Raw genomic sequence first — 21081 nt, 5'->3', positions numbered from 1 at the left:
CGCGTGTCTGGTCCCCGTGAAAGAGACATTTTCTCAGCATATGCCGACGCAGAATATAAAACTGCTGAGCTGGCAAACGCTTCAGAAAGCCAGGCTGGCCGCTCGTTGTTTGGATCCGTTGGCAGCAGGTAAGTCATTATTATTTTCGACCAGCAAAGGCAAAAAGGAGCTGCTCCTCGAGCTCGATAATACGATTCGAGCGGTCTTCTTGTGTGTGGTGCCACCTCACGATCAAGTCTTTGAATTGCGGCAGCGGCAACGGCGGCAGCGAGAGAGAGAAAGCGGATCGATCAGAGCGTGTTTTTGTCTCTGATAAAATTATTTGCTGTGCAGTCAGCCTGGTAATGCAAGGGTACAAAATTTTAATCTCTTTTTGTTTTAATAAGTAAAATATTATACGCGAAATCAAAATAAAATATCTATTAATAACAGTGCTTTTAGAATTATAAAAAATGGTTTAAACCATGCAGAGTTTTGAAAAAGCTCACTGGAATTTAGAAAGACTTTAACATAATATTCATTTCTCCAGTTCTTATGCCCATTAAGGTATGTTAGATAAATTACATTTTATTCAAAATTGAAAATTGTTCACCTACAAAATCGATAATTCAATAATTTTCCAGAAGAAACTTTTAAATTTTGCTTAAGCAAAGTTACTTCTAGCAAAGTTTTTCATTCTGAACATTAATACATCTAAAATAAAATAGAAAGCCTACAAGAAACCTTGACCTAAAATGGAATATATAAAATAAAATTTTCTCCCACAGTGGACTATCTATAATTGACATATTATTTCCAAGCAACAAAAAAATAAACACCTCACACCTTACATTAGGAGTCTCTTTGAAGCAGTGGATTTGGCACAGGTAAATTTGCGAATTAAGTCATTTTAAAACAAGATATTTTAAATAATTAAAAAATTATATAAGTTTTCTAATATGGCATAATAGCACTATCGCACGATCTTGGAAGAAGATTTTAGCAACACCAAAGCAAATTATTGCTTCATAATACCATTAAAGGAACCGTTTAAAATTCTCAACCCTCGTGATATCCCTCTTTCCGTAAATAAACAAGAAAACATACGGCGAAGGAGAAAATTAAAGACAGGTGAATTAAAATTAATTGCTTTATACACTCGCTGTAGACAATAAAAACGGAGAATGAAGCCGTAAAACCGGGAAAAACAAGCGTCCTCCCCAGCGAAATGGCCGATGATTATTTCAAATTATAATTTTATTTAATTTTCTTCTGCGATTCCCATTATCTGGGACGGGTTATACTGCTGCGCGATGCAAATGTGCACGTCTGCTATTTGAACGAGGTGCGAATCGCAAATTAAGCTGCTCCAAGTGATGAATTGCATTAATTAACGTCCCCTCCACACCTATTTACTGCCGCTGCTACTGCACGAGTACATAAATAAACTCGCGCGCGGCGTAATTGTTTATATAAATGTGTGACGTGTTCCCATGTGGGGGCAGCAGACTGTGAACCTTCGCCGGCGGCCATATCTTATCGCTAGAAGAAAAGTTTTTAATGGGCTTGGTATCGTTGAATCACAACTTTTGACCCAGAGAGTCTCGTTAATATCGCCATTAAGGCGGGCAAGCATATATATCGTCGCATTTTTTTCACCCCTCTTCGTGCTCGGAAACAGCAGAACTTGATTAACGGATACATTAAGCGAGTTAAATACTCAAGTGCAGATAAAAAATCGTGATTAGATAAAATTTTCTTTCAATCTAATAAGACTCTTAATTAATTTAAACTATTATTTTGCTGCAGCATTAAAATTCAATTGAATAATAAGAAAAATTACTAATAATCGCTAATAATTATTTGCGACTTCATATTAGCTTGCGTAAAAAAATGTCAGTCAGTATGACGATGCAGCAGATAACGCATGTAATTTACGATTGCTCAAGTGTGCTTTTTTAATTGAGTACTTAGCAAGTAAAATTAACGGCCACACAAGTCATGCTACCCGTGCCAGGTGAAACGATGACTGCATTTTGGAATGAAAGAGGAGAGGCGTAATTATGTCATTACCGGTAGTAAAAATGTGACTTTTAAGCGATAATTGTCTTGATATCCAACGACAAATTTTAAGCCAAATTTTTTCATGAACGAGCAAAGCACAGGACCTTCCATAAAATGAAGAGAATCAATTTATCTGGCCTCTCCGCTTGCCTTGAGTCTGACACAATGCACGCTTCTACAACAAAAACTTCATTCTTTTCTAGGAACTGATATTTTTGTTTGGGAGCAGCGGATGGAGCCAAAGAAAATAATATGGTTGAAAACACTCCTTTGGTAGAATGAGTGTTTTTTCCTGAGTGACGGAAGAATATTTTTTTTCTCTGTTAAAAAGAGTCAAGAGAGATAAAAATAAAAAGCGGTCTCTAAAGTTGAATTAGTTTCACATACAGCTTTCCTCTTCTTGGAAATCATTTCAACAGAATGGAATGCAGCACGCGTTAAAATGAATTTTCACTTAAGTTAATTATTTATGAGTAACACCTGACATTTCACATTATTAAATGGTGCGGCCATTTTTATATATGCAGTTGATCCGATAAATTATCCGATAAACCAGAATGAATTGCAGAGAGCAATTATTTTTATGCCCCACTTTACGTCTGATTGAAAAGCTAAGAAGCATTAGCTACTGATCTCATTACGCATTATCTAAATGGGTGATTCAAATGAGTGGTTTTCGCGAAATTGCAAACAGATCAATTTACTTAAAGTGTTCCTCAACTGGTAAAATTTGTTACTCCAAGGATACATAATTATAGAATAAGATTCAATTTTAAAAATTGCGGAGCAGTTACTATGTATTTATCCTTAATGGGTAGGCAAACCCGCTATGCATGTTGATCCAGATAGTTGCATACTTCCCAAGAAATTGCATAAATCTCACATACGTACATCTTTAATATAAAAATTATATTTCTTTCAGAGACCATCAAACCTCAAGATAAATTAAAATAACACCAGGGCATCGTTAGCAACTGATTGTCAAATAGATGTTCAATTAAAAATTTTTTGACAAAGCCATTTCAATTTTTATCTCTCCATCCTTAAAATTACACAGATGGACCAACGGTCTTGGCGTGACTCTTTCGAGTCGAAACGACCTCGCAAGCGATAAAACAAGGAAGTTAATTGTTCTCTGTCAGTTAGCTAATTTATTTGTTTGGTCGCGGCTCATAACCAGACAGAAATTCAGAGGCGCTTCGTGCACACAGCAAAATAACTGTTGTCGACTCGAACACGGCGGCTGTAAAATTGAAAACAAGAAATACCAGTGAAGGGAAGCCGAGGAAAATCTTCAAGGAACAAAAGGAAAATTGTCAAAAGTCAGAGAGAAGCTGCGCGAGGAGCAATAAAACGGATTACGCAAGCAAGCCCGCGCTGCGAGAACCCTTTTTTGTTTATCCTTTTTGTCTAACCATGAAAAATGTGACCGACAAAAAAATGACAGGCGATGGCCATAAATAATGCCAGGCAATAAAAGCGACACCTACGCATCTGGAACAATGACCTCGAGTTGCATCTTGCACCAACAATGGATAACGGTGAGGTGGTCAGGATGCTGCGGCAAGGAGAGGACCGAACGGGCAATGCACCCTCCAGTCGGACACAGCGGCCCCCCAAAGCAGGAAGCAATATATTGCAGCCACAGGTGAAGTAGCATTCTCAAAATATATTTTTTTTAATTTTGAAAAATTGTTTTCAAAATCTGTTCCTTGATATATTTAGAATGAGAATTTTTGTGTCTAATTTAAGTTAAAAAAATATCAAAATAAAAATAAAATTGCTGGGATTAGCTTCGTTAAAATCTACGCTCAATGCACTATAAAGTAAGAACCGGTAAGAACAATTAAATTTAACTCAAGAGAGTTAAGAGAAATCGGTCAAACGATATTTTTTTAAATATCACGTTTCTTCTATTAGATAATGGTTCATTAGTGGGCATGAGGTTTGATAGCAATGGTAGACAAATGTAAATATGTGCTAGAGACTGCATTCTCATGAAGATCATGAATGCGGCGTAGCAAGTTAATGGTTTCCCATCGCACCATTAAGCGATTCCACTCAGCCTCTCTGATCTCCCTTTTCGAGTCTATTTATCAAGGGCTGGACCTCTGACGCATTTACGTTTGACACTTCAGTAAGAAGCTCAAGGCGCCTTCCTATTAAGTATCTACGCGCTTCAAGTTTACTCTCCACGCAAGTTTATATCGCGCCAAATATATATATTTAACGCAGATTTGGTCGCCTTCGGTGCCTGTTGTGTATGTATATGTGCCCTACGAGCGCTCTTTATGGATTTCAATTAAGATAAAACATCTCTCGCATGTATGGCAAAAGTTAAATAACTTCGCCCCACAGTATTAACTCTTTTATGCCCAGGCGGAAAAGCTCGAAAGAGAAAATGGTCGAGCTGAAAGCCATACGCGCTGATTAAACGGAGAAAATATACCCGCCTGTTCGGCAAAATTTCTAGCACAGCCAGCATTCCAACGAGATTCGATTTTTAAATGCTAGAGGCAAGATTTTTATTATTTCTTTGGGCGGCAGGATGTGTATTGATTTTTTCTCTGCGAAAACACAAACGTTCTCTCGCGAGCTTTTCTATATGTGTGGCAAAGCTTGAGCCAATTTTTTGGCTGCACGTGCTCGAATTTCATGAACACGCAGAATCTTAATTTTTGCATATTAATTCGATACGCCTAAAGGATAATTGTATAATGCTTTCAAATGATTTAAGTAATAATTTTAAAATTAGCAGTAAAATTTTCAAATCAAATATATAGAACTATTTAGATAGCTTCTAAATTTAACCTCCATCAGCACATCCGTTATAATAAATTGTATTCCATGCCTTGGTTTTAGGGATCAGGAAAAATACAGTATGAAAATGTTAAATTTTTTCTTTAGGAGCAAAGAACTCGTGAAATATACGTATGTTAATTTCCAGGAGAAAATTTCGGTTTAAAGGCGCAAATCATAAAGAAAATCAACCATTTTCCTTCCCATCCCTTAGGCCATAGCAGTCGTGTTGCTTGTTATTTCACAGCTTTATGTTCCCACATAATATTTTTATGCTGGCTATTCTGGTGAGAGAGAGCACGAATTTTTTCATAATGAGCTGACGAACCAGGCGAGTGAATTAGCCTTCATTTTCTTTGTGTCTGGCGTGCGCGAAGCTCCAATACACAATGTCACGCGCTAGCGTGTAGCCACAATTTGCGTTTTTTGCCGCTTTTAATTTGTATCAAAGGCAAGCCGCCGCGCAGAGTCAGCGGCGTTTATTTTCTGCACGCCCATGGCCAATTACCCGACTTTTATTCGGCAGTCAAAAAGAGTCTAATTTGAGCAGCTCCTTTTTATTCCGCGCCATCAAATTCCGCCATGATGCCGAGGCAAAAATGGCCCGGAAAAAGCAGGCAGGAGCGGCACAGGCGGGCAGGAATTAAATATCGGCCGGCGCAGGGGAGAGCGAGGGAAACACGTTTAATTAAGCCGGGTAATCAGCGCGTCGAGCTGACGGCAAAACACGAACGCAACAAATAAATTGCGAATCTACAGCCAGGACGTGGAAATGCGATTCCTCGTTTTCCTCTCGAAACTGGAAAAAGCGTGTGCGCCTACCATAAGCCGGCAGTGGCAATTTCGGCGAGGTGCTGAATTAAGCAAGAGAGAGTACTGTACGACGCAGAACTAGAAATTGCGCGCGCGACTGATCCCTCGAAATTGGAGACGGGAAGAGAATTCCTTGTTATAAAAGGAACATAGAACGCATCTGTGGCGGCAAAGGGGCTTCATTTCTTGCGGAAATGCGCATTACTTTATGTCATAAGGGATGCGACCTTGCTAGAGTTAATCAGTCTCAATCGATACATGACTCGGCAACAAACATACTTGAATATTTGCGAGTAAATTCAATAGCTAAATTTTATCAACATAGCTCAAATATTTTTGGTTCCAGTTTTTACAGATCATAAAAAATAACGCTAATTTCTAAGATTCACTCAACCTGGATTATAAAACTTAGAACTCAAGTGCATTTAAACAAAAAGTTAGCCAAATATTTCTTGCCAAATACTGAACTGATTGTCTGATTTTACTTTTCCCTCTGTTATCAAAACAAAAAATGCTTTGTTAAATTTTTGTTGTGTTCTGGATGTGGATGTACGGGACACAGTTGCCCTGCTGATTCGCAATAAATCATTTTGAATCTGAATCCAAAACTTAATTGCGTTGGATTAATGAGAATAAAAAATCTGAAGTAAAAATGCCAAAAGAAAATTTTATAAACCAGCTGCTCCAATGCTTAGAAGAGATTTGTCCAACAGTTTAGGATTCATGAATATATTTCCCCTAAAACCCGAAGAGTGTTTCAGCAGAGCGCTATACAGCCATTTCGTGTTCGTGCGTGGGCAAATATGGTAGTAATGATATGTAAATTTAATACAATACAAAATTATGCATGCATGCTTTTGTTTTGTTTTGATAACGAGAAATTCTTTAATATTTTATTTTGAGGTTGCTCTTTACGTCTACCCGAAAACTCCCTAATTGGATAGTCAGCCTTGGCAACCTAAGAAAAAGACGTGCGAAAACTTGTGTTTTCTACAAATAATAGGTCGTAGATAAGCGATTCTGATTTATTCAAAGCATACATTAATTTAAGAATTTTATTCTTTGAATTCAAATGTTTTCAAGAGGAAACCCATTATTCGTCGTCCTGTTCCTCCATCGCTAGATTGAAAAATTATAAATGCGTCATTCGAAAGCACAGATATCATTACACTGCCCATGTGTGGCCACGTTTATTGAATTATAAATTACTTTTGGCAAGCCAAGCCTAAATAAAAATGTCATTTTCTTATACCCTATGTAGGAGTCTCCGAAGTGTGTGCTGAACGCAATTCAGCACCATGTGCGTGAGCAATGTGTCAATTTCTCCCCCTTTCCACACTTTTCCACGCAATTTGAGTGCGACGTCATCAGGTATTCAATAGTCAGCCGGGCTGAGAATTCGCTTTTCCGCCTTGCATGCCAGCCGGCTGAAGCGACATAAACGACGACGATTCCCCGTTCCCTTTGTTTCGGGCTGAATGAGATTTCGGCGCACACGTGTTTGATATGGCTCGTTTTTCCGACTGACGATTTCGTATATATCCCAGGCCGTGGTGGGCGGGTCTCTCTTTTCTTATTTCAAGTTAAGCGCCCATGAAAAATAGGCAGCTCAGGAGAGAAAATGACTTTAGGTGGCTGAATGGCTCTTATTTCATCGTCACTTTATGACGAGAGCCAATTTACCTCTCTCGCGAACAAGAGAGCTCTCTAGCTAGCTAAGCTATAGCAAAAATCCTGCTGCTCTCTCGCTCCTTTATACACGATAAGCTGTTTTTGGAAAATTAACCTTCCCTCTCAGCCTAGCTATCTCTCTATATATGCGCTGCCGGCGCGTTTTGACAGCATAAAACTTTTATGATATTTATTTTGCTCCTCCCGCTGGAAAAATTAGCCCTTGCACGCGCGCCGGAGCTTGTTGTTTCGACGAGCTAATTCCGTTTTCACGTGCTCCCTCTATTTACTCTCGTTCTCAATTAGAGTCTCGTGCTGAGAGCAAGAAAGAAAGCCTCTTGCAAACACGATAGTCACATGATGTTTGTTAATTAAAGGGCAAACACGCTGCACTTGACACAATTGGTCTTATCAATGAAGTCAACAAAATGGAACGCAGAGAAATATAAATATTATCAACCACTGTTTCCGAATTTCATTCGCTTGGTAATATTAAAAATTTCACTCCGAGAAAAATTCAAGAAAAAATACATTTTTTTGTTAAATATTTAAAATAATGACAGTTTAAGAGCCAGCAATAACATATTATGGAAACAACTAGCAAAATATTAACAACGAAACAGATTGTGATCGAAGTTTCAGACGCAATTCTGCTAATTATGAAGGAATTTTGCTCTAATTTTTCCTAGTTTGACGATAATGAGCTTAATAAAAATATTAATAGGGGCGCGCTTTTTTGTTATATATAGTCTACAGGAGCTTTATTTTTTATTTCTGGTTACCATGAAACCAACTCAGCCTTCACTTCAACTAATTATCTTGCAGCATGCTAGCCAAATAACCTTTTGTTTTCAGTTGCTTGGCTTGACGAACGTGTCACGAAATTCCTCAGAAACAAAGCGAAAAATCGCCAAAAATGCCGGCGCGAATCAAGATTCCCAGCAAAGCGTGAGGTTTCCTTCTATTTTATTATGCCGGCTGGTCGTGTGTGAATAGTCTTTTATCGTGGCGTGATTCCAGCACGTTTGTATAATTCTATTTTGGCTGGCCACATATTCACTTGAGGGCAGAATATTCTCCCATTCTGACCATTAGTGTGCTGCTGCGATGAGCGCGGGACAGAGCAGAGAAACGAGCGCGGTTATTGGCAGAGAGAGATGCGAGAGAGAGAGAGAGAGAGAGAGAGAGAGAGAGAGAGAGGCGAACGCGAGCGAGGATTTCGCATCAAGTGGTCCCACAATCAGGGTCAAAAAGTGCAGAGACCACTTTTGGCTCAATGCCTGCCGCGAAACAATATATATTAGCTAAATTGTTCGCTGTTAGCCATGTGCACCAAAGACTCGAGAGCAATTGCACAGAAAAATGTCGAGAGGAAAATGGCACCGGCCGGAATACTCTATTCAGAGTGGGAATTATTTGGAGCGAGTCCAAAAAAACGTCGTTCCTTTGTCTTTGTTTTTTCTGAACATTGGGCGAAAAAGTGAATTTCGGCAATGCCAATCAAATAAAGTTTTACAAAATTAACTGTGCGATAGAAATTGCTACTGAAATTATGCAAAGTAAAATTTGTCTGGAATATTAAAAATGAATTCCGTTAAAAATCCCCTCGACTGTAAAAAAAAAAAAACAGACGTGGGGAGTGCACATTACAAAATATGCTAATTTCAGGACCAGCTAGGCGCTGACAGTCTAGAAAATAACAACATCTGATATGAAAAAATTCAACGCAGTGTGCTGATTTATGCTAATAGCTGGGCTACAGACAGCATATACATATTTTTTTGCGGTCGTTTCCGCTGATAGGAGAAAAAAATTCCCACACAGTCCCAAATAATCACGTGCGGCTTTTGTGAAATTGAATGCAGCAATAAAGTAGCGGCGCAAACATAAAACATTGAAATAATTGATAAAGACTGCTGTCGTGGTGCACTCGACCAGTGGGCAAATTTAATTTCAGCCGACAGGTGCATTAATTTAAAATGCGTATGTGTGTTGTGCCCTAATCCTGGCCAATTAGCCGTCCAAATGAGCGGGCAAAGCCTGGGCGACGCAAATTTCGCGTGTTTCGCGATGAAAATCACTGCAAATTGAGCCCCGTCGCCATGGCAACGAGCGTGGATGCTGTCAAAGCCCGGTGCCAACCCTTTACCTGGCCGACCTGACCTCTGACGTCAAAGTGACGAACTAAACCCTTCTGACAAAAGCCAGGCACCCCCTCGATGGCGCAGTAATTGAGTGGAGCGCCTGCAGCAGGCACGCAGAGAGGGTGGAGAGGGGGTTGAATTGTGAACATTACACAATACACACTTTCTGGGCCTGCTGCTGCTTCTGGCACCAAGACTTCATTTCGTTTTCCGCCTCTCCCCAGGAATTATACTTATAAAGAGCAGATGGAGGAATTTTCCTTTATAAAAAAGAGTCATAGCACAAAGATGGAAATGAATTTTAAGCCCTTTATTCCATTTAAGGGAACCAAGCTAGCTTTGCTACTTCTTGTCCATATTCATATAAATCAGTGTGTGTGTGTGTGTTCTTGAAATATCATATTCACAAGCCGCGGGAATAATAAAAAGCTCTCCTTACGAGCTTGTTAAAAATTTAAAATTTAATTGAGTTCCAAGGCCTGCATGGTGCGGCTAGCGTCATGCGATGTAATTGATCACGTTCATTTCCAGCAGAGTTTAAACAATGAGTGCATTTACATTTAAATTGCTATCTCGGTCGCCGCCGCCGCACGACACTACCGGTGATGAATTTGGCACGCTCAGCGGGAAATCAATTTTCTCTCTTTTTACGCCATGGGCCACGAAAAAATGGTAAATGCATTTAATTACCCTTCACAACGCGAACACGCCGTAAAGGCAGCCGCAGGACGAGAATAAAATCAGCTTTTTTAAGATTAAATGATTTCCATCTCAGAATTAACATACATATGGGTGAACTGAATTCAAATTAATAAAAACATGACGGTAGTCTCCGCTCAGACACGATCGTGTGAGTTTTACTGAGAGAAATAATTCTGAGCAGAAAATGGTTTCGCTATGAAGTCTTTAAATTTTTTTTAAATAATTTTTAGCCTTCGGTTCAATGATCTGCACCGCAACTGGAAATGTCAAAAAATTATAGTACTTTTCTATATTGTTTTCCTGAAATATGTAATATATTAATATGCTGGATAAAACTATATATATACCACAAAGTAATGACTCATTTTATTTGTGTAAACCGTGTAAACTAATTACTGAAAAAATTAAATCAATTTTTTTAAGGTAAATCTTTTAGTACTGTTACAAACTGGAAATTACTCATCTACATATCTCTATTCAAATTTCGATCATTTTTAAAAAAAAATATTTTCTGTTCCTCAAAATATCAGAGTTTTAACTGTATTTCCTCCATCTTATTTTAAAAAAAGCAGCCTTGAGGCATGTTCTATGAGCAATTCTTTGAAAGCAAGTGTGAAAGAACATCTTGAAAACTAAAAGTAAATCTGATACAGAGATTTACTAAAAATTCTTAAGCACATTCCCAAAAAAGGCTTACCTATAAAGTGTGACGCTTTGTGGCGTGATACGCTCAATTGTGAGATGAACACAAAAATAAAACACTCTAGGGAGACAGTGCTGTTTTAAGTTCATGCGTACATTTAGTTTGCTGCTGCGCGCAGATAATCTCAAGGGCCAAGAAATGATTATGTATTATTAGATGTGTAATAACACTCGAGCCATCCATGCTTCCTTTTTATACATGTACATATAGCAGTTTTATGATTGGAGCGCTGCCTGAATTTTTGATCAGCCACGTATGCACGTTTATTTGTGTACATCTCTTTCGCTCTCCTGGTTTCGCTCGCGAGGATTATTTTTACATTATTACGGGGGCAGCCATTTTTCGCAGGGGAGCAGAGACGTGATGATGCCACCGCGCTGCTCTCTCCTATATATGTTCGATTTGGGATCTCATTACGGCACCGGCACGATAAAAATGCGATGATTCGCCCGCTCTCTCCAGCCGATTGCAATTTAGGCTGCCAATTTATTGTTCATGCGTGAGGAATGTAGATTTGGAGAAAAAATGGTAATAAACTGTGTATTTATGCTCACTCGGAGGCATATTTTGCATGATTAAATGCTATAAATTGGAGGGGTCGTAAATCTATTGAGAGGATGTACCACACTGTGTGTATAAAGATGAGGGGATTTTGAAAATATGTGTTTCGGAGAAACTTTATAGCACTTTCCATCAGCTCGGATGTGCACCAGACACGAGAAAAAACGGATGGAAATAACTCGTGACCGCAAGTACAAGTTTGGGGGGAAAAGTGGACTCTCACGAATTTTTTTCCAATTTCAACAGCAGCGGTGGAAATCTGAATTATTCAGCCAGTTTCGATCGAAGGCTGTTTTCCACAGCTCGGCAGCAGCGGCAGCAGCAGCAGCAGCAGCAGGTTGTGCTGCGAAAAGGGCGAAAAGTTACTTTGGGAGAAAAGTGCGTCTCGCTGTAAATTCGCCAGCAGCCAACAGAAGCACTGGCCTGGGCATTTTATTCAGCCGAGGGTGATAACATCTTCGAAAGGCGAGCGAGCTGAAAATTGAACTTCGTCAGCTGCTTCCAAAGTGCAGCAATAATCATAATAAGGCGAGGAAAGTTTGCCCGGCTGGTTGGCTGCCGAGGCCAGGGATAAATCCAATCTTACGTAATGTGTTGGGCAAGCAAGAATAACTAACTTTAACCCCATTTAGCCGCGCGCGCACCACGCTAGCTCCCATGAAAATTTATCGTCGCGCCCAAGAAGAGCGGCGCTCCAAAGCAGCAGCATCCCAAGCGAAGAGAATATAAATTGAACGCTGGGACAAGAGAAAACTTTTACGTTAAAACGAAATTTGTAGGATTATGATTCTGCGACACATACGCCGAGAGAAAGAGCGTGCTGCCGCTGCTGCTTTGGTGCACATGTGCACCCATTTGGCAAAACTCCCATATATACATATATATATCGCTGCTGCTTCTCTGTCTCTAGCTGGCTGCTGGTATCGAGCCGAAATGCGTGTGCGCAAAACAAGCTCCGGCACTCTTTTGCACAGTCGTTTGTTTGCCCACACACGCTGAGATAAATTCCAATGTGAAGAGATGATTTGCGCGCGCTACGCGTATGTGTCCGTCTATCTCTCCGTGCGCGCATAAATTTGTCTTCAGACTCGACGGTACAGCTATGAAAATTCATTATTTACTGGCGGGATGCATGTATTTTTATTCGTTTCAATCGAATTTTATGTTTGTTTGCGCCAAGACTCTGTTTTTTACAGCACACGTGGGCCAATTGCGCTGGAAAACTGAATTCCTGCAATTTATTTGATAAAAAAAAATCGGAGCTGTTTCTATATAAAACATTCTTGAGGGAGAATGTTGATTAAATGACAGCCACGTTACCGCGTTTGAAATTTATGCGTCGAGTGAGAAACAAAGAGAGAGATTTTTAAAGCCATGAAGGAATTCAAGTAAAACCTTTTACCAAGATGGAGAATTGCGTTGTGAAAGGGAATTTCGGTGTTGCAAATTGCCTACTTAAATAAGAAATAACGAGAAGAATGCCAGGTACGAAATTAATAGTTTTCTCTTTAGCTTTGAAATTTTCACAAATAATGTGGAAAATTTTAACGAAGAGGAGAAAAATAAAAAATATAAATATATATGCACATAGAAATGAAATTGGATCTCCATTCGCAAATATTAGTTATTGATATAAAAAAGAGCTTGCTAAACGTTTGATGGCGAAAGTTTTTCGTAACAGAGGATATTTTGGAATCTGATTCGGCCATATTTTTATGAATAAATGGTTGGAATTAATCTCTGCAAGCATTTTCCCACCAGCTAAAAGGAATTTCTTTTTAGGCGTGCACAAAAACTTATCTTGGCGGCATCAGTAAAAATACACAAACAGCCCAAGAGAGACCAAGGTCCCGTTTAAAACCCCCATTTGAGCAAAAAGAGTAGCTGTATATAATAATTCCGGCACTAAATCATGCTCAGAAGTCAGCTAATTGTGCAATTTGCCCTGGCTTTTCGGCAGCTCCGTGATTGCACGATAAGGGATTGGCGAACTCAACTTCTCCCAACTTTTTACAGCATCCATAAATTTATGATTTCTACGTCAGCGCATAGCCGCAAGTGCTTCAGCATTATTTCAAACAAAGAAAACATATAAATCAACCACCTATTACGTTTTATTTCTCAGACAATATATAGTCTCGCCACGCAGTACAGTTCATAATGCCGCCTTTTGTGGCCGCGAGGAAGTTGCATCAGCCGTTCATTTTTTTCCACCCATCCACTTACGCAGTACCAGCATCTCGCCAGCAAAATCGATAAATTCGTTGGACCACCAGCAGATACGCCGCATTTATATATATGTAATATTCCTTAAGAGCTGCGGCAAGGACAATTTTCAGAGCCCAAATAAGTGAATAAGCAACCTGATTTTATTTTAGTCCAAACCACCTGAAATAACAACTCACTTGGAAGTGCGGTGCCGACTGAGTGAGCGCTTTTTACATATATATAAATACGCGTTTTTATTATTAAAATGAAGCTATGGGAGTGCTCTCTCGAGTGAGGACAAAATATGAGATGGCCGGTCCGCAGCGGTCTAATGCTGCCTCGGTATTAAGCCGTCTGATTTAGGGCTCATTATCAGAGGCAGAAGCAATTTAAGCCAGCCGTGACTGGTCCTATATAGACCAAGCAGCCCAAATGTTTTTCTCTTTGCTCCCTCGAGTCCTTCATCGTTTAGACGATGGAGCCGATGGAGAGTGATTTGCATTTTATATTGGGAAATATAGCAGCTAGATGTGTGGCGCCGTATCACAGAATTCAATATCAATAACGAGCCCTGCCAGCGAGCGCAAGCAAGCCTTTCATTCACACTCCGAGAGTTCTCTTTCGCCAACAGCAGCAGCAGCAACACATCTCTCAATATATATACTTATACACGCGCAGAGTAGGCGCCATATTGTGTGTGTGTGTGTTATCGGCCGGGAACTGGGTCGAGATGCACGATAAAAATACACATACACTCTGTGGGTTTTGATGCGAAGATTGTCTTTTTTCTTGTCATTTTTTGAAACTCGTTCCCGATCGCTATTGCATAAAAAAGAAACAGGCAGATCGAGTTATGGCAAATGATCATGCGCTTCTCGCATTTTATATCTTTCGGCAAAAATGAAGGTTATTTTCGCGGGAGACGCGCGACTATTTTTTTCTTCTTCAAACGTCTATCGCCGCGTAAAATTTTAGACGCTAAAATAGCTCCTGAAAAAATGTCGCCTTGGCGACGGTCCGTAAACACTTATATACTTTTACCATTCTTGGAAGTGTCCGTCTGGCTCGACTTAAAAGGCTCTAGTTAACATTTCTTAAATATTTTTGCTCCTCTATTTGTGACATAATTAATAAAAAGATGATTTTACCTCTTTAGCAGCCTGAAGCCAAACAATATTTTAATTCTAATTTCTACAAAAAGCTTGCAATTATCCTTCCTTTCAATTCAAAACGCTGTTACTAAATATTTTTATATTATATTTGCCCAGTTTACATTTTAAAAAATAAAATGTTTATCCCGCATAGAGAAATGTCAATGATTTCCAAAATATTAGAGAAAAATCAAGAAACCTGCCAATTGTTTTTCTAATCTCCTCTTGAATTGGCAAGGCTATTTATGTTATAAATGTTATAAATGAAAAAAAGAAAATATTGATATCCTATCTGTTATATTTAGACAAAATTATTCAATAATATTTTTCCGTATGTTTGTTGTTTTTTCAATCCTATTTTCAAAAATGTCCCTATAGGTATTTGAATGAGATGAATTAATATTTATTAGTGTTGAAATATTTTAAATTGAAAATTCTCATTAAACGGTAATCAACTATCAAAATAATTACACGTCCACTTGTCTAATCGACCCGCAACAGTAATATGGCGCCGCAGCTGTTGCTTTCAGTTACAATTTGAAGATAAAAATGAAAATGGCGAGAGATTAAATGCGGTTGTAACACACGGGAGCTTTTCCACCCTGGCAGTCATAAAGAATTAAACGTCTCGCAGGCAGGCTAGCCCTCTGTCTCACTTACTCGTTTTAATCCTCAGCTTCTATAATGCTGCGTAATGAGTTCATTTGTATAAATGGCGATTCGCTGCTGCACTCGCGCCTAATGGATTGGGGCTGTAAAAAATAAATCAAGCGCAAGACCCGCGCACCCAGCCAGAGCGGCCGCCTTTCAGTTCTAATCTCGCTGGACAATTTACATACAAATTACCAGCCTAAGCCCGGGAAGGATTTTCTCCTTTCCTAAAAGGATGCCCGCCGTCTTTCTCATCAGATTTCACGCACTAAAAGCTTTTTCCTATCACGGAAAAGACGCATCGATTTGGATTAGGAGCGGTATTGTCGCAGTCGCACTGTGTGTTTATTTATCAGCTCGACAGAAAGGGTCCATTAATTCACGATAAATCAGCCTGGCGACGGACTTAATTCAACAGCCTCACACGCAATTAATTCCTTCCGCGTCCCTGGCTTCGTCCAAAAATAAAAAAGTGGGACTGAAAAAACAGTTTTAATCTCACAAAAAGCTCGGTGTCAATGACATGAATTTGTTATTTCCCCTTCATTTTGTGAGCTCAGAGCTACCCACTCTGATCCGCTCACTGACAGAATTATTCAGTCTTACAAAAAACACATCAAGAGAAAAGCTAAATTTAGCATGGCTGCGCTCTCACCATTTTGGTGATGCGCTGACTTTGATGTTATACCAAAACAAACACTTCGGTCATGATCAAAACGCAGGAAATTCGCTGTGTCGGTTATCGTTTCATGCTGTAGTTTATATAAAAACGTCGGAGATCCAACATAAGAGGGAAAGATGGACTTTTCTGATCTAATCAAGGCTAATGAGCAAAAAAATACTGATTTTCAAGCAGTAAAAATCACGAGCCTTCTTTTTAAACTCGAGTTACGCTGCTCTGCAATAGCCCGAGTGACTCGGAATTCATATGAACTAACTCCCAATACATTCAAGAACAAGTTTCGCCCATCAAACCCGACGTGGACGTGGAATTAGGGTAATATCTTACTGTTTGTTTCAGGAGGAGAGCGGAGCTGGCGTCGTGTGGTCGGCCATGTTTGCGAGCACCGGGCTCGCTCTTTGACGGGCTCGACAGTCGCTGTTTCCGCCTCGCTGGCCCCCCACTCGGCCCCTGAATTTAGGCACCCCGCCGAGATGCGCATTTAATTAAGCCCCAATTAACGGCTGTAAATCAGGTGAGTTTCTGTGCAATTCGAGTTTCCTGTTTTTTTTACCTCGTTTGGTTTCAGGGCCGCGGTTGGAAAATGGCAAAAAAATTATAATCGACAGGCGATGTGAACGAACTTTCGACCGCAATGAAAAGAAATCCAACCGGCGTCCCCATGAACGGTGGCCATGCGCACTGCATTGGATTTGAACTACACACGCACAAGAAGAGGACCGAGAAAATGCTGTTCCTTTCTTGCATCGGTGATAATCTCTCATGTCGGCTCAGTGACACACAAAAACGATGCGTGTGTATCTGTGCCGCCCGGATGGACGCTGCTGCGAATTCACCAACCCTCATTAGCACGCATTTGTATTCAAGAGCAGGACCGAGAGCAGTCATTTATGCAAGACCCTTTGCGGATGGGCCGCACCGAAATAATATTCTCCACTGGCTCCCTTAATTTTGCATAAAATGTGGAGGAAAGAGAGAGAAGTTCGCGCACAGCAAAAGTTCTGTCGGTGCTTTGTGCCGGGAAAACTGTCTGGTGTTGGCACAAAAGTTGTGCGCCGCCGAGGAAATTAGTGCGATTTCGTGGGAAATGAGGGCAGTTTCATTTACATTCTCAGTGGAATAAACTTTGATGCAAAGTTTAGCTCGCACAGCCGGGCTTTGGATTTTTAAAGTTAATTTATTCGCTAGAGAAATCAGAGCCAAATTGTTCTCGGAAAGTATTTAGCTGACGGAAACAGGAAAGGGGTTTCTTAATATCGGCCCTCGGACAATTTGCATTGCAGATGCAAATTTCAATTTTATGCTGAAATAACAGATTATTCATGCAAATTTCGTCCTCATGCAGACAAGATGTGCCGCGAAATTTTTATTTGTTCAACAAATTCTCTCATTAGCTCCATGGAGCGAAAATAAACAAACACAAAAGCCAATTTGCCGAGCCAAACGTGTTGACGGCCGCTCATTGCCGAGTTGCAAATGTGCAAAGCGTGTTTCATGCAGTGTTGACCTCTGGCCGCAGACAATGAATGAACAAGGAGAGCCGTTCTCCAGCCCCAGTGTACACATATACGCGCGCATTACATGTACAACAGAGAGCAACTTTACCCACTCTCTTCTCTCTTTTTGCAACATCAGCACATTTCCTACCGGCCAGTGAGCACAGCAGCGTGTGTGTATATAATATATATTTTGTACATAAATAAAGCGAGAGAGATGATGGCGCAGCGTCTATATCATCAATTCTTTACATTCATGGCCAGCCAACACTTTCACTCAGAATACGTCTATTGATTTATTGATTCGCCAACGCGCCAGCTACTTGATAATGGTCTTCTATCAGTTGGCGTGGCGGAAAATGACTTAATCCACCCTCTCTTTCCGCGGCTGATAAACCTAAGTGTATAAACAAACGCCCACGAGTGGATAAACAACTAAACAAAAAGGCGATGGATTATCTTCTCATAATATTAGACTGATTAATTTTTTTATCAAAAATGCGAAATTATTAAGCTCTGTAAATTTGATTTTTAGTTCCATTTTTAACTAATCCTGTGATTTGATGTTTTTAAATTTTTACACGTCGTGTTGGTGCTAGTTTCTGGTGGTTGTATCTCAAATTCGAAATGAATTGGATGAAAGGGCTGTTTATAAAAATAACAAAATTGTGAAATTTACATAATGTGATATCCTTGAATTACAAAAATAAAAGAATACCTTAATTTAATTGATATGAATGTCGGCTGTAAATCATCATGCATGCAAATAAATTTGTAAAATTTAAATTGTAAATTTTGCAGCTTGAAATGGTTTTAGGCGTTTGACAAACCTTTGAATGTTTGTAAAAATTACGTTCTAGCTACTGGAATAAGACCATCGCCCGCATGGTTAAAATATGATATTATGTTAATAAGTGTGGAGTAAAAATTAAGAAATGTTTGGTCAAAACGAGTTGCGAAGTGAACCAGCCGCTCCGTCTTGAAAAAGGGATCGGCACCGAGGCACCGCAGAAAGGTCACGACCTGAGCAACATGGCGCGCACGGATTCGGCCGCTTCGGGGCGCTCGCGTCCCAAATCGGGGCCAATTAATAACCCAAAATATGGAGGGGAAGTGGTGAGCGGCGAGTGGAGGGGGCGGAGGCGGCCGACGAGTGGCTGGGAAGACGCGAGGCGCTAACGGCGTGAAAATCAGGCTGCGAGGCATGCGATGCAAATGAGTCGGCTTACCTGCCGTCCGTGCCGCGTGTTGCCGAGGTGAGTGAGTGAGCTAGGTGAGAGCGATCGAGCGGAACTAGCTCGGCCAGAACGGATCGGCAAGCTCGAGCACGAGTTGTTGCATGATGTATGGCTTTCCTTGGCTCCGAGTTGGGTGGCTGGCCATTTGTACGCTTCCCTCCACTAAAAGCCATAACATCTCGTGCACCAGTCGCGTTCGGCCATAATACAGAGAGAGAGCCGCCGAGCCGGGCTGTATGTGCCGTGCTCTCCTGTCTGCGGCCCACGATGTCACATACTGCGTTCGGAAAAATAAAGCCAAGATGTGAGCCAGTACCGCACCCCTCTACCTTGCACCGCAATAAAACCGCGTTGGATCCGCAATAATTTCTATTCGCCGTGCTCTCATTAATAAAATTTTTACAGCGACATGCTTAAAATTGTTTTATGGCTGGCTCGCCAATGCATCGTGCCATTTTTTATTGCTCTCTTGGTAACTAACTCCTTCTGGCCACACTTGGGGCCGCTGGCGCGTCCCGCTCATCCTCGCCGCTCACCGTGCACACATGCCGCCGCTCTCGCGGTTGTTTGTTCGTGCAGATGGGACTGTGAGAATGCTACCGGTTAATTGCTCCCCTTCGCGGCTACATTGATTTAATACACAATACTGTAATGAGAGAATCTAGGAAAATAATTTCTTTCACTTACCTTGGGTCAATATTCAAAATTAAAATTCTGGGAGAAATCGCATAGTAGCACTTTGATGGAAATATCCAATATTTAATATTTTTTAAGCTTAAATATTGTGACTGCTGTAAATAAATGAATCGACGGCAAAAGCTTCCCGTTTGCAGCTCAAAACCGATTGTTCCGTGTGAGCAGAGCACACTGCCGGCAGAAGAAAACCGACCGCAGCAGTCTCATCGATTTCTCAGCAAAACCAACGTTTCACACGCCCAACTTTATCATCCCCCCGGCTGCAAATTAACTTACAGGTCCCCTTGCTGGGAAACTGGCAAACACCTTCTCCCCAGGGTGATATACCGGTTATTCGGGTCCGTCGGTCCACCGGGTAGGCGACCATGTGCAATTAAATAGCGGCAACCTTGGCCTGAGAGTAGATTAAAGTGGCTAACTGGCGGGCCGATTGAGACGTTGGCCAATGAGTGGGGTGGCGCGCCCCGCCCCGCGCCACCGATAGGAGCACGGCTCGTAAAAAACACTAGAGGTGGCTCCTTTTTTTATGTATGCAGCAAAGACGGCGCGCGATACCTTTAGTTTTCCCCGAGGGACGAGTGACTACCTCGCCTTAATACTTCCGCCGAGATGCAACTTTATTCAAAAATCCATATGAGACGCCGGCGTGGACAACATGGCACTGCCCCAGCGGCCTTTGCCGCTCTTGGCCGCCCCAACCAAATTAATATATTGGAAAAAGAATAAACACAGATGAAGGCGGAAAAGATATGGAGGACTGAAAAATATCTGTCTATATTAATGAATTGTTTCAAAAAAATTTTATTAATAAATTTCAATTTAAAGAAATCTAAGCTATTTTTATTCCAACTATTTTAGGACGTTGAACAAAAGGCCCCAAAATAAATTAAAACTATGCTGAGATTATGAGCATTTTTTAATAAATTAAAATTAACAACAAGAAAGTATGCAAATAGATTACTCGTGGAATTTGTTCTGTAGAACTTTTTTCACTCAATAGAATTTAAAGCGGATCTTAACATGTACATACAGAACAATTTTGAAAATTTCAACTTCTGTGGAACTGCATAAATTGCGCAACTCACCATCGGCAGTCAGCAGCGCTAGCAGTACATAATATGCAAGAACCCCTGATGCCGGCAGCTGCAACACGCTCAACATCTGTGTCTGGCAGGTTGCAGACTTCCTAAAGGGGCTTCCGCATTGATCCCGCAACACAGTGTCTCACAAAAGACCGGGGATGAAAGAAGATCAGACCGGCGAGCTAACTTTCTATTTTCCTTCTCTATTCAAGCCAATGGTGCAAGGTTATAAAAAAATCTTTTTTTCCAGAACACCATTTGTTCCGTCGTTTTTTGCCTTCCGTTTTCACCTTAAGTGACGGATAAGCGTGAATCCACTGCAGCTACATGATATTTTTAAGGATAAAAGATGCACCATTCGTTCAAAATATAACAATGTATCGGTGCTATATCTGTCAGAGATAAATACAACACACATGATTTAGCCCTTCACTGCGCGTT

At 40.5% G+C, this 21081-nt stretch overlaps 1 long non-coding RNA gene across 1 annotated transcript in view; it reads right to left on the bottom strand.

Moving 5' to 3' along the window:
- Positions 1-19263, bottom strand: part of LOC135937056 (uncharacterized) — a 201504-nt gene extending 182241 nt beyond the window's left edge. Inside the window, exon 1 of the long non-coding RNA XR_010574429.1 lies at positions 18854-19263. This is a non-coding gene — a long non-coding RNA (uncharacterized LOC135937056). The remainder of the gene's footprint in view (positions 1-18853) is intronic.
- Positions 19264-21081: the final 1818 nt, after the last annotated feature.

This window comes from Cloeon dipterum, chromosome 2 (genome assembly GCF_949628265.1).
Source record: "Cloeon dipterum chromosome 2, ieCloDipt1.1, whole genome shotgun sequence".
In the NCBI taxonomy this organism is placed as follows: Eukaryota; Metazoa; Arthropoda; class Insecta; order Ephemeroptera; family Baetidae; genus Cloeon; species Cloeon dipterum.
This window is presented reverse-complemented; position numbering and strand designations above follow the sequence as displayed.